An 11,508-nucleotide genomic window follows, 5' to 3' on the forward strand; every position below is an offset into this window, starting at 1 on the left:
ATTACTGGTGCCCACCACTGCACCCGGATAATTTTTGTATTTTTAGTAGAGACGGGGTTTCACCATGTTGGCCAGGCTGGTCTTGAACTCCTGACCTCAGTTGATCCACTCGCCTTGGCCTCCCAAAGTGCTGGGATTGTAGGCATGAGCCACCACGCCCTGCCAAAATGCTGAAACATTTAAACAGGAAATAAAACCAATGGCTTACCCACCAAGGAGTAAGTCAGGGTGACTTCAGCTTTCTCAGCAGCAACACTGATTGCAAAGAGAGAGTGGAGCCACAGCCTCAACTTTCTGCAGAAGAATCTTTCTCAGCACAGAATCATAAACTCACCCCGATATTATCCAAGTGTTGTCCCCCCCCGCTCCCCTGCAATCCGTGGAGTCAGGGATGTGGCACTCAATAGGCTAATGGGAAATCTAAAACCAAAGATGAGCACCCAAACAAGAACCACCAAGCTTTGGAGGAAACCAATAGCATGAAAAAGCATTCTTAAACTCCGCAAGCAGAAACCTGATAACCAAGGGAAAGACTTGAGAAATTAATATCCTCATTGGGTGGAGGAAGACATCTTAGATACAAAAGAACAAGCCTTTATTAAAAAGCCATTTATGGATCTCAGAAAGGAATAATCCTTGTCAAAATTAAAACCCAGTAGATGGGATGAATAGCAGAATGCAGGTATAAAGTGCAGATTAGTGAGTGGAAATTTTGATGTGAAGAATCCTCCTGGAGTGTAGCACAAAAGGTCAGAGAAATGAAAAGCTTAAAGAAAATAAATAAAAGAATGAGGCATTGATCCAGAAGTTCCAGTCATGGTTGACTGTGTATTCCTGAGAAAGGAATTGCAGAGACAAAGGCAGAAACATTCAAAGCATTGATGAGTTTTCCAGAGCTTAAAGAGACTCACTTGCCCTCAAAAGATGAAGGAAAACAGATGGAGCTTCACACAGGTCACAGCACAATTTCATAACTGATGAAGATAGAATACTTAAATATTTAAAGAGGAAAAGGAATCAACACATCACCTCCTAAGGAACGAATTTCAGATTCACATCAGCTTTCTCAGCATCAAGCAATGTTCTTGCATCAACATTGAGTGCAAGAAGAAAATGGAGCAACACTCCCAATGCTCTGAGAGAAAGTAAATGTGAGCATTGAATGCTATGCTACCCCAAATGTCATTCAAGTGTAAGTACAAAGTGAAAGGCATTCAAAAGTCTCTGACTGTATCTCTGGGAAATTAACTCCATGACAAAGGAAAACAAATCCAGGAGAATGGCACAAGACATAGTGATGAGTATAGATGCCACTAACATTTATTATTATGACTGAATAAGATTTTCCTATAAAATATGCATATTTCTTTTTTCCTGTTAGACAAGGTCTCTCTCTGTAATCAGGCTGGAGTGCAGTAGCTGGATCATGGCTCACTTCAGGCTGCACCTCCCAGGCTCAAGTGATCCTTCCACTTCAGCCTCCTGAGTAGCTGGGACTATAGGTCCATGCCTCAATGCCCAGCTAATTTTTGTATTTTTTGTAGAGATGGGGTCTCACTCTGCTGCCCAGGCTGGTCTCCAGTTCCGGGGCTCTAGCAATCCGTCTGCCTCAGCCTCACAAAGTGTTGGAATCACAGGCGTGAGCCACTGCGTCTAGCCAAAATATGTATATTTCCATAAAATATGTCTATTTCTCAAATGATGGCAACATGGGAGGTTGCTGGAGACAGTGTATGGAGAAAAGGAACTTGGGCTAAAGTTCTTGCCTGATTTGAGGCCCAAGTGATATTGATTTGCTTCAGATGCTCCACATGCAAAATAAAATCTGTTAACATGTAAGTACTAGAAGAACAGCAATGAGGTATATAACGTCTAGGTAAATTAGAAACTACATTCAGCTAACATAGAAATCTAAAATACATTTGGGAGGCCGAGACGGGCGGATCACGAGGTCAGGAGATCGAGACCATCCTGGCTAACATGGTGAAACCCCGTCTCTACTAAAAAATACAAAAAATTAGCCGGGCGAGGAGGGGGGCTCCTGTAGTCCCAGCTACTCGGGAGGCTGAGGTGGGAGAATGGCGTGAACCCGGGAGGCGGAGCTTGCAGTGAGCTGAGATCCGGCCACTGCACTCCAGCCTGGGCGACAGAGCAAGACTCTATCTCAAAAAAAAAAAAAAAAAAAAAAAAAGAAATCTAAAATACAGTGAGTCAAACAAATTAGAGGTTTGGTTTACATCCCCTAAAAGAATTCTGAGAGTGGACAGTCCAGGCTCAGTGGACAGTGCCATGATGTCATCATGGAACTAAGCATCTACTGTTTTCGCACCACCTCCCCACCATGTTGGGGAGGTAGCTCATGTCATCATGCTCTCAAAGTGGTTACCAGAGTGCTGGCCATCAAGTTGACATTTTAGGGAAGTAGAGGGTTAAGACGAAATGGGAAAAGGGTTTATTTGAGCCCAGCTTGGCTCCTCAAAGAGGTTTCCCAGAAAGCCCACCCAGCGACTCCTGCTGACATCTCATTGGCTAGTGAACATCACGTGACCACTCCAGTCGCAAGAGAGGCGGAGAAACGCTATTCCTTTAATTGCACATGTTGCCAACACCAATAAAATCAGTTCTTTTTAGTGATGAAGTGGGACTAAGTATGGGTAAGCAACTCACAATATCTGACACAATTTCTAAAACAGTAGGAAGAAAAAAACCTCACCAATCTCAAAACTCCCTGAAAACCTAACTAATCCAACAAAAGACAGGACAATAAAAATAAATCTTAAGAGAAACGATAGATTTAGAGTACAAAATAATATAGCAATAAGCCCGATATATTAGGAATCAGTAAATGTAAATTGGTAATGCCCACCTATTAGAAAATGAGACTTCTGGCTAGGCACAGTGGCTCTCACCCATAATCCCAGCACTTTGGGAGGCCAAGGTGGGAGGATCACTTGAGCCCAGGAGTTCTAGACCACCCTGGGCAACATAGCAAGATCCCATCTCTAAAAATAATACAAAAATTATCTGGGCATGGTGGTATGTGGCTGTGGTCCCAGCTACTGAGGGGCTGAGGTGGGAGGATCGCTTGAGCCCAGAAGGTTGAGGCTGCAGTGAGCTGTGATCATGCCACTGAACTCCAGCCTTGGTAACAGAGTGAGACCCTGTCTCTGAGAAAGAGAGAGAGAGAGAGAGAGAGAAAGAAAGAGAGACTCCTAAGCTAGGTTAGACAGATTGTGCTTGTGGTGGATGCAGAGATGCACCATTTAGACTTCCCTTCAACAAAGGACCTGTTGTATCAGCTCCTGGGAGTACTGACTACAGCTGTCAGCTCCTTCAGGTACTGCTTCAGCTGCGGAAAGCCTGCCTTGCCCAAGGTCAAGTCCTTCCAGATGCCACCCACAATGACTGAAACAGGTGAATGGATAACCACCTGACCACCGCATTCAAATCGGGCAATTCTGCCAGGCCATTTCAGCATCAGAGCTTCTTATGGTACTTGATAAGGATAATAAGGGAATACTATGAACAAGTAAGTATACACACATCAAATTAATGAAATGAATCAATTCCTTGAAAACAAAAAACTGCTATACCAAAAGTTATCCAAGATGAAATAAATAACTGGAGTCATTCTATAGCTATTTAAAAGATTGAATTTGCAGTTTAAAACCTTCTAGATAGTTTTATTGGCAACTTCTACCAAATATTTTACAAATAACACCAATTCTACATAATCTCTTCTGCAGAATAGAAGAGGAGAGACACTTCTTAATTCATTTTATGAGGCCAACGTTATCCTGACATTAAGACCAGACAAAGATAGCATTAAGAATAGAAAACTATGGACCAAGGCCAGGCCTGGTGGCTCATGCCTGTAATCCCAGTACTTTGGGAGGCTGAGGCGGATGGACCACCTGAGGTCAGAAGTTCGAGACCAGCATGGCCAACATGGTGAAACCCCCGTCTGTATTAAAAATCCAAAAATTAGCCAGACGTGGCGGGCACCTGTAATCCCAGCTACTTGGGAGGCTGAGGCAGGAGAAATGTTTGAACCCAGGAGGCAGAGGTTGCAGTGAGCTGAGATTGTGCCACTGCATTCCAGCCTTGGCGACAAGAGTGAAACTGTCTCAGAAAAAAAAAAAAAAAAAAAAAGAAAAGAAAATTGTGGACCAATATACTTCATGAATATAGAAACAAAAAATTTATTAACAAAATATTAGCAAATTCAATTTAGCAGAAAGTATACAATATTACAGTCGCACATCGCTTAATGATGGGGATATGTTCTGAGAAATGCATCATTAGGTGATTTCATCATTGTGGGAACACCATAGAGTGTGCTTCCATAAACGTAGATGGTGTAGTTTTCTACATAACTAGGCTATAGAGAAGTACAGCCTATTGCTCCTAGGCTGCAAACCTGTACAGCATGTTACTCTGATGAATACTTTAGACAATTATAACATAATGGTAAGTGTCTGTGTACCTAAACATAGAAAAAGTACAGTAAAAATGTAGTGTAGCATTCTGGGACCACTGGTCCCAGTATATGTGACTGAAATAGTGTTATGTAGTGCATGACTGTATGTATTACACACACACCACAACATGACCAAATGGGCCTTATTTCAGGAATGCACAACTTCAATATTTCAAGAATGCAGTTTCAATACTTGAAAACCAACCATTGTAACTTATATGATTAATTTAAAGGGGGAAAACCACATGGTCGTATCACTTGAAGTACAGAAAACATTTGACAAAATTCAACATTTGTTCATAATAAAAACTCTCAGCAAATTAGGACTAGAAGGGAATTTTCTCAACCTGATTAAGTTTATCTACAAAAAGCCTACAGCTAACATCCTACTTAAGAGAGAAAGGTGAAATGCTTTCCACCAAGGTTGGGAACAAGGCAAGGGTATTTTCTCTTGCCAATCCTATTTACTAGATGTTCCTGCCAGAAAAAGAAATAAAGATATACGGATTGGAAACAAAAAAATAAAACTACCCCTATTCATAAGCAACAGGATTGTCCATGTAGGAAATCCCAAGGAATCTACAAAATGAAAGCCAAAAATCTTCTAAAATAGATAAGATAATTGAGCAACATTGCAGGAAACGAGGTTAACACAAAATTCAGTCATGTTTCTATATACTAACAATTGGAAACTTAAGTATAAAAGCAGTGATATTTACAATAGTTCCATAAAATGAAATTCTTAAGTATAAATCTAACAAAACATGTAAAAAAAATCTATATTTGGAAAACTAAAAAACACTGACAAAAGAAACCAAAGAAGGCCTAAATCAATGGAGAAACATACTGTATTCACAGATTGGAAGACTCAGCAAAGTAAAGATGTTAATTATATACAAATTGATCTATAGATTTAATGTAATTCCAATCAAAATGCCAGAAAGATTTTTATAGATATAGACAAGCTGATTCTAAAATTTATGTGGAAAATTCAAAGAATTAGGAGAGCCAGAGCACTTCTGAAAAAAACAATAAATGTAGAGTAATCATATTATTTAATTTTAAGACATTATAAAGCTGCAGTAATAATTAAGACTGTGGTATTGGTAAAGGGATAGACACATAGATCAATGAAATAGACTAGACAGTCCAGAGATTCACACAAACAAGGCCAATCATTTTTTGACAAAGATACAAGGAATTCCAATGGAAAAAGGACAATCTTTTCAACATGGTCAAATAACTGGAAATTCATATGCAAGAAAACGAACCTCAACCTAATCCTCATATAAAAATTAATTCAAAATGAATCATGATTATAAATGTAAAATATAACTATAAAATCTTAGCAGATAACATATGAGAAAATCTTTATCACCTAGAATTAGAAAAGCAGTTCTTATATATGACAACAAATGTGAAATTCATAAAGGAAAAAAATTTATTAATTGGACTTCATCCGTGAAAGACACTGTTAAGAGAATGAAAATATAAGCCACATAATGGGAGAAAATGTAAATCACATACCTCACAGATAATTTTTATCCATAATATACACAGAAGACTCAAAATTTAGTAGTAATTGTGATGGTTAATGCATGTGTCAACTTGACTGAGCTAAAAGATGCCCAGATAGCTGGTAAAACACGATTTCTTGGTGTGGCTGTGAGGATGTTTCTGGAAGAGATTAGCACTAAAATTGGTAGGCTGGGTCAATGAGGTTGCCCTCACCAGTGTGGTGGCCAGTATCCAATTTGTTGAGAGCCTAAATAGAACAAAAAGGTGGAAGAAGTGTGAATTCATTCTCTCTTCTTAAGCTGGGACATTCACCTTCTCCTAGAGAACTCCTGGTTCTCTGGCTTTGGACTTTGTGACTTGCATCAGAGGGTGCTCCTCCCTTTCCCACCCTTCCAAGTCCAGCCAAATTACATCACCAGCTTTCCTGGTTCTCCAGCTTTCAGAGAGCAGATTGTGAGACTTCTCAGCCTCCATAGTTTCAGTGAGCCAATCCCATGATAAATCTATTTCTATCTCTACCTCTTATTGGTTCTGTTTCTCTGGAGAACCTCAATGAATACAGTAATAAAATAAACAGCCCATTAAAATATGGCCAAAGACTTGAGCAGACACATTACTAAAGAAGATATATAGATACCAACTAAGGACATGAAAAGATGCTCATCACCATTAGCCATTAGAGAAACGAGTTAGTAAACTTTTCCAGTAAAGGATTAGATACATAGTAAACATTTCCAGCTTCATGGGCTGAGAGGCAAAATTGATGATGTGATGGGCTGAGAGGCAAAATTGATGATGTGATGTGTATACATAGTTATATAGCAAGAGAGAAAACAAGTTTCCACAAATTTTTATTGATGAAATTAAAGATATAATAAAAATTGAGTAAGTTTTGTAATACAGGTGGACTAATGAAAATAATGCATTTTTTTTTTGCGGGGGGAGGGACAATGTTTAGTTTAATTAGGGCTGAAAGTTACTGTTTCCTGTCATCAAAATCAGTTGCACATGCTTATATGTGATTAATTTTATATATTTCATCTTTGCACTGTCTTTTTACATGTATAGGCACTATGTAAAATATTTAGTACTACCAAATACTAATATGAATCTGATATGGTTTGGGTCTGTATCCCCACCAAATCTCATGTTGAATTGTAATTCACAATGTCAGAGGTGGGGCCTGGTGGGAGGTGATTGGAGCGTGGGGGTGGTCCTTCATGAAAGATTTAGCACCATCCCCTTGGTGCTGTTCTTGTGATAGTGAGTTTCCATGAGATCTGGTTGTTTAAAAGTGTAACACCCCCCCACCTCCCCCGCCACCCTTCCTCCTGCTCCAGCCATGTGAAGTACCAGCTTCCCTTTCATCTTCTGCCATGATTGTAAGTTTCCTGAGGTCTTCCCAAAAGCCAAGCAGATGCTGCCATGCTTCCTGTACAGCCTGAAGAATCATGAGCCAATTAGACCTGTTTTCTTTATAAATTACCCAGGCTCAGGTATTTCTTTATAGCAGTGGAAAAATGGACTAATACAGAATCCATGAACATATGACTTTGATTGAGAATATTCTTCACTTGGGAGATATTTATAGAGTTCTATTAGATTCTTCTTTTGACATTTGCCTGTATGCATATCATTACATTGTTGATTACTTGCAGTTGAAGTTTGGGTGGTTGCTACTCAATTGCTTAAAAAAATATATTTAGAAATGTTGAAATTCCCCTTGTACTTGCATAGAAGTCTGAAATGCATGTGCTGCTGGAACTGCAGTTTGAGTTCAGAAAAGATACCCCCTGCAAATTTGTGTGGGAATGGATATCTTACTTCATGTTTTAACTTTTGACAGCTCAGGATGTACTTAGAGCAGCCTAACATTACTTGTGATTCAAAATTTTTGCCAACTTGACTTTACCATAATATAGATATTATGTATAAGTTTTGTTTTGCCTTTTAACTTCAGGTTTAATTCATTAAGGAACATAAAGACTGCAGCAAAAACTTATTTCTAGTGCTATTCAGTGTCTGATAATAGTAGTTAAAGGCAGTTTTTCTCATTCAGAAAAATTTCAATCTCGACCTTAAACTTTAAAAGTTCTCAGTAAAACCTTATCATTGCTAAGCTATGGAACTGCTGTGTGGTTGGGCAAGTCAGCAAATTCAGCTCCTATTTCTAAAAAAAGTTCATGGAACTGACGATGGTTGAGTCAACGATGCCATGTGAAGTCTACTATTGACACTACTGGTTCAGTAACAGGATTGATTCCAATATTTTCCACAAAGTACCTATAGATGAATGATACAATGAATAACCATAGGCTTTAAGCACCTATGTTTTCATAAGCTTTGTTTTTTCAACTAAGCCTTTGTTCAGCCTCACACGTATTTTCACTACTATCAGATTTATCACATCTTGGCAGATTCCATTTCAGGCTGTGTTGAATTAGCATTTTCTCAATTTCTTCTACAAATATTCTCGTCCATGTTTGTTTCCTACACATACAGGTTAATTTCTCAGTCATTTCAAACTTAGCAGTTACCCTTCAATAAGCAACAGCCGAGCTGTATTGGTACATCTGTCAACTATTAAGAGCCAAGAAAAACCACTTGAAATCATTTGCCTTGTTGTTTAATTGGCTATTGATATTGTTACTCATGTCTTTGACTCTTTGAGCAGTTATTCTCATTAAAAGGCTAACAATGGGCTGGGCGCGGTGGCTCACATCTGTAATCCCAGCATTTGGGAGACCCAGACGGGCAGATCACCTGGGGTCAAGAGTTCAAGACCAGCCTGGCCAACATGGTGAAACCCTGTCTCTACTAAAAATACAAAAATTAGCTGGGTGTGGTGGCACATGCCTGTAATCCCAACTACTCGGGAGGCTGAGTCAGGAAAATTGTTTGAACTTGGGAGGTGGAGGTTGCAGTGAGCCAGGATTGCATCACTGCATGCCAGCCTGGGTGACAGAGCTACAGTCCGCCTAAAAAAAAAAAAAAAAAAAAAAAAAGGCTAAAAATGTTTATTTTCTCTGGACACATTTCTTCAGCTGTTGCAATCAAATATGAGTTAATTAACTCACTACTGGTAATAAATAAGCTTTCCCTGCTTGGCTAACAAATGAACAACTTAGAAACCTATTTTGCTTGCAGTCTCATTTTCATTTTTTAATTGTTGTAAAGAAATTCTACTGTGATGAGATATGTCACTTAAAATGTCTAGCTTTGATGATTATTGACTTCTTGCAAGTTGAGAATATTGTGGAGTGCTTAGTCTTGTAACATTGATGTATAACATGGTGTTCTTTTAGCACAGCTATAGTTTCATTGTATAATGGACACAATGCTTTGCCATTGTCTTAAAAGTGCGACATTTAAAGTCTGCTTTCTCTTTTCTTCTTATTTTGATGTGATGGGCATGCACTGGTAGTTAAAAATTAGGTCACAGTACAGCACTATATGTGGCGCACAAAACACCGTTTAGCTATAACTGCACCTCTGTGATTTTTGTGGGCTGAGCAGCAGTGAAAGTGAGGAGAGTGCCATGAATGGTACCCTTTAACAAATATTTAACTCTGTCATTGTAGTGCAAATGTGGCTATAGACAATATATAGGCAAATAAGCATGACAGACACAGAAATTTGAATTTTGTATAATTTTCATGTGTCATGAAATAATATTCTTTGAGTTTTTCTAATCACTGCAAAACGTACAAAGTATTCTTTGCAGGATGTACAGAAACAGGCGGACAGTGGGCTGTATTGACCTACCAGTTGTAGAATGCCCAACCGTGCCCCAAGTCAATGTCCATTACACAATGCTGAGTCCCTAACAGGAACCAATGTGTGGAATGATAGTGGACCTGTGACTACCTCTTACGTTATTCACTTGGGAATTTATGTATTCTGTCCCTGTAACTTCAGGCTCCATCTAACTGGAGGTACTAGATTCTAGGGAGGGAAGACATTTATCAGGGGTCACAGTAAGAGTTTCACTAAATATAAAGCTATGGCTGTGACCTGGTCACTTTATCCTCCTTATGCCAAGAGACAAGCAGTCACTCTATAATGAAAGAAGTCACTCAATTGGCAGGAATAATTAACCCTGATCATTAGGAGAAGATGCACAGCTGCTACACTAGGTGGGGGGTGAGCAGGAAAGACTATGAATGCGGCTTGGGTGATTCACTGGAAAATTTCTTGGTGCTTCGCTGCCCAGGTGTAATGGTAGATTAACCCACACAGCAATCATAGCCTGAGAATTATAGCCAGAGAATTATAGCCAGGGATGAGGGTCTGGATCACCACTGCACCCACTCCCCTTCCCCTTGCTGGCAGCCTGTCTAGACAGCAGAGATGCAAATCAAACAGGAAAGGAATCTAGAAAGGGTAGTGGATGAAGGGGAAAAGGTGTGTGACTAATGGTCTCAAAGTAAATGATGGGCCTATAGCTTGTCCATTTGACCCTTTTCTTTTTTCTTTGGGAGAACACATGGAGGTTTATTAAACATAAGTAAACTTGTGTTATTCGGGTTTCTTGTACATTTTGTCACCCAGGTAATAAGCCTATTACCCATAAGTTATTTTTCTTGATCTTCTCCCTTCTCCCACCGTCCATCCTCCAGTAGGCCCCAGCATCTGTTGTTCCCCTCTATGTGTCATATGTTCTCACCATTTAGCTCCCACTTATGGGTGAGAACATGTGGTATTTGGTTTTCTGTTCTTGTGTTAGTTTGCTAAGGATAATGGTCTCCAGCTCCATCCATGTTCCTGCAAAAGACATGATCTCATTCTTTTTTATGGCTGCCTAGTATTCCATGGTGTATATACCACATTTTCTCAGTCTACCATTGATGGGCATTTAGGTTGTAAGGAATATAAATCATTCCATCATAAAGACACATGCATATGTATGTTTATTGTAGCACTATTCACAGTAGCAAAGACACAACCCTTCTCTTCTAAGTTTTCCCAGGAGGCAAGACCAACCAGAATCATTATTTTTAAATGGTGAACATTTACTATGGGAAGCAAGTAGGTATGAGTGGCATAAACGGTTGGGCTGTAGTAGATTTGCAGATGTAGTGGAGCCTTTCTTCATAGCTGGTGACTCATCCCACATCTCTTGGGAATATTGGCTGCTGCTGGGTCACTGCTGTCATCCATTGGGAATTGTCTTTGGCCATAGGGAAGAGACTTGACCAAGATTATGTCCTCTCCTGAGGGGAATCCTGCAGCCAATCACTGGCTTGTGGTTGGTGTTATAGGTTGAAGTGTATCCCTCCTAAAAGATATGTTGAAGTCCTAACCCTCAATACCTCAAAAAGTGACCTTATTTGGAAATAGAGTTTTTGCAGATGTAGTCAATAAGATGAAGTCATTGGGTGGGCCCTAATCTGATATGATTAGTGTCCTTATATTAAGGGGAAAGTGGGACACAGGCACAGATGTGCACAGGGGGAAGAACATGTGAAAACACAGGGAGAATGCCATGTGAAGACAGGATTGGAGCGATG

This window comes from Chlorocebus sabaeus, chromosome 22 (genome assembly GCF_047675955.1).
Source record: "Chlorocebus sabaeus isolate Y175 chromosome 22, mChlSab1.0.hap1, whole genome shotgun sequence".
Classification (NCBI taxonomy): domain Eukaryota; kingdom Metazoa; phylum Chordata; class Mammalia; order Primates; family Cercopithecidae; genus Chlorocebus; species Chlorocebus sabaeus.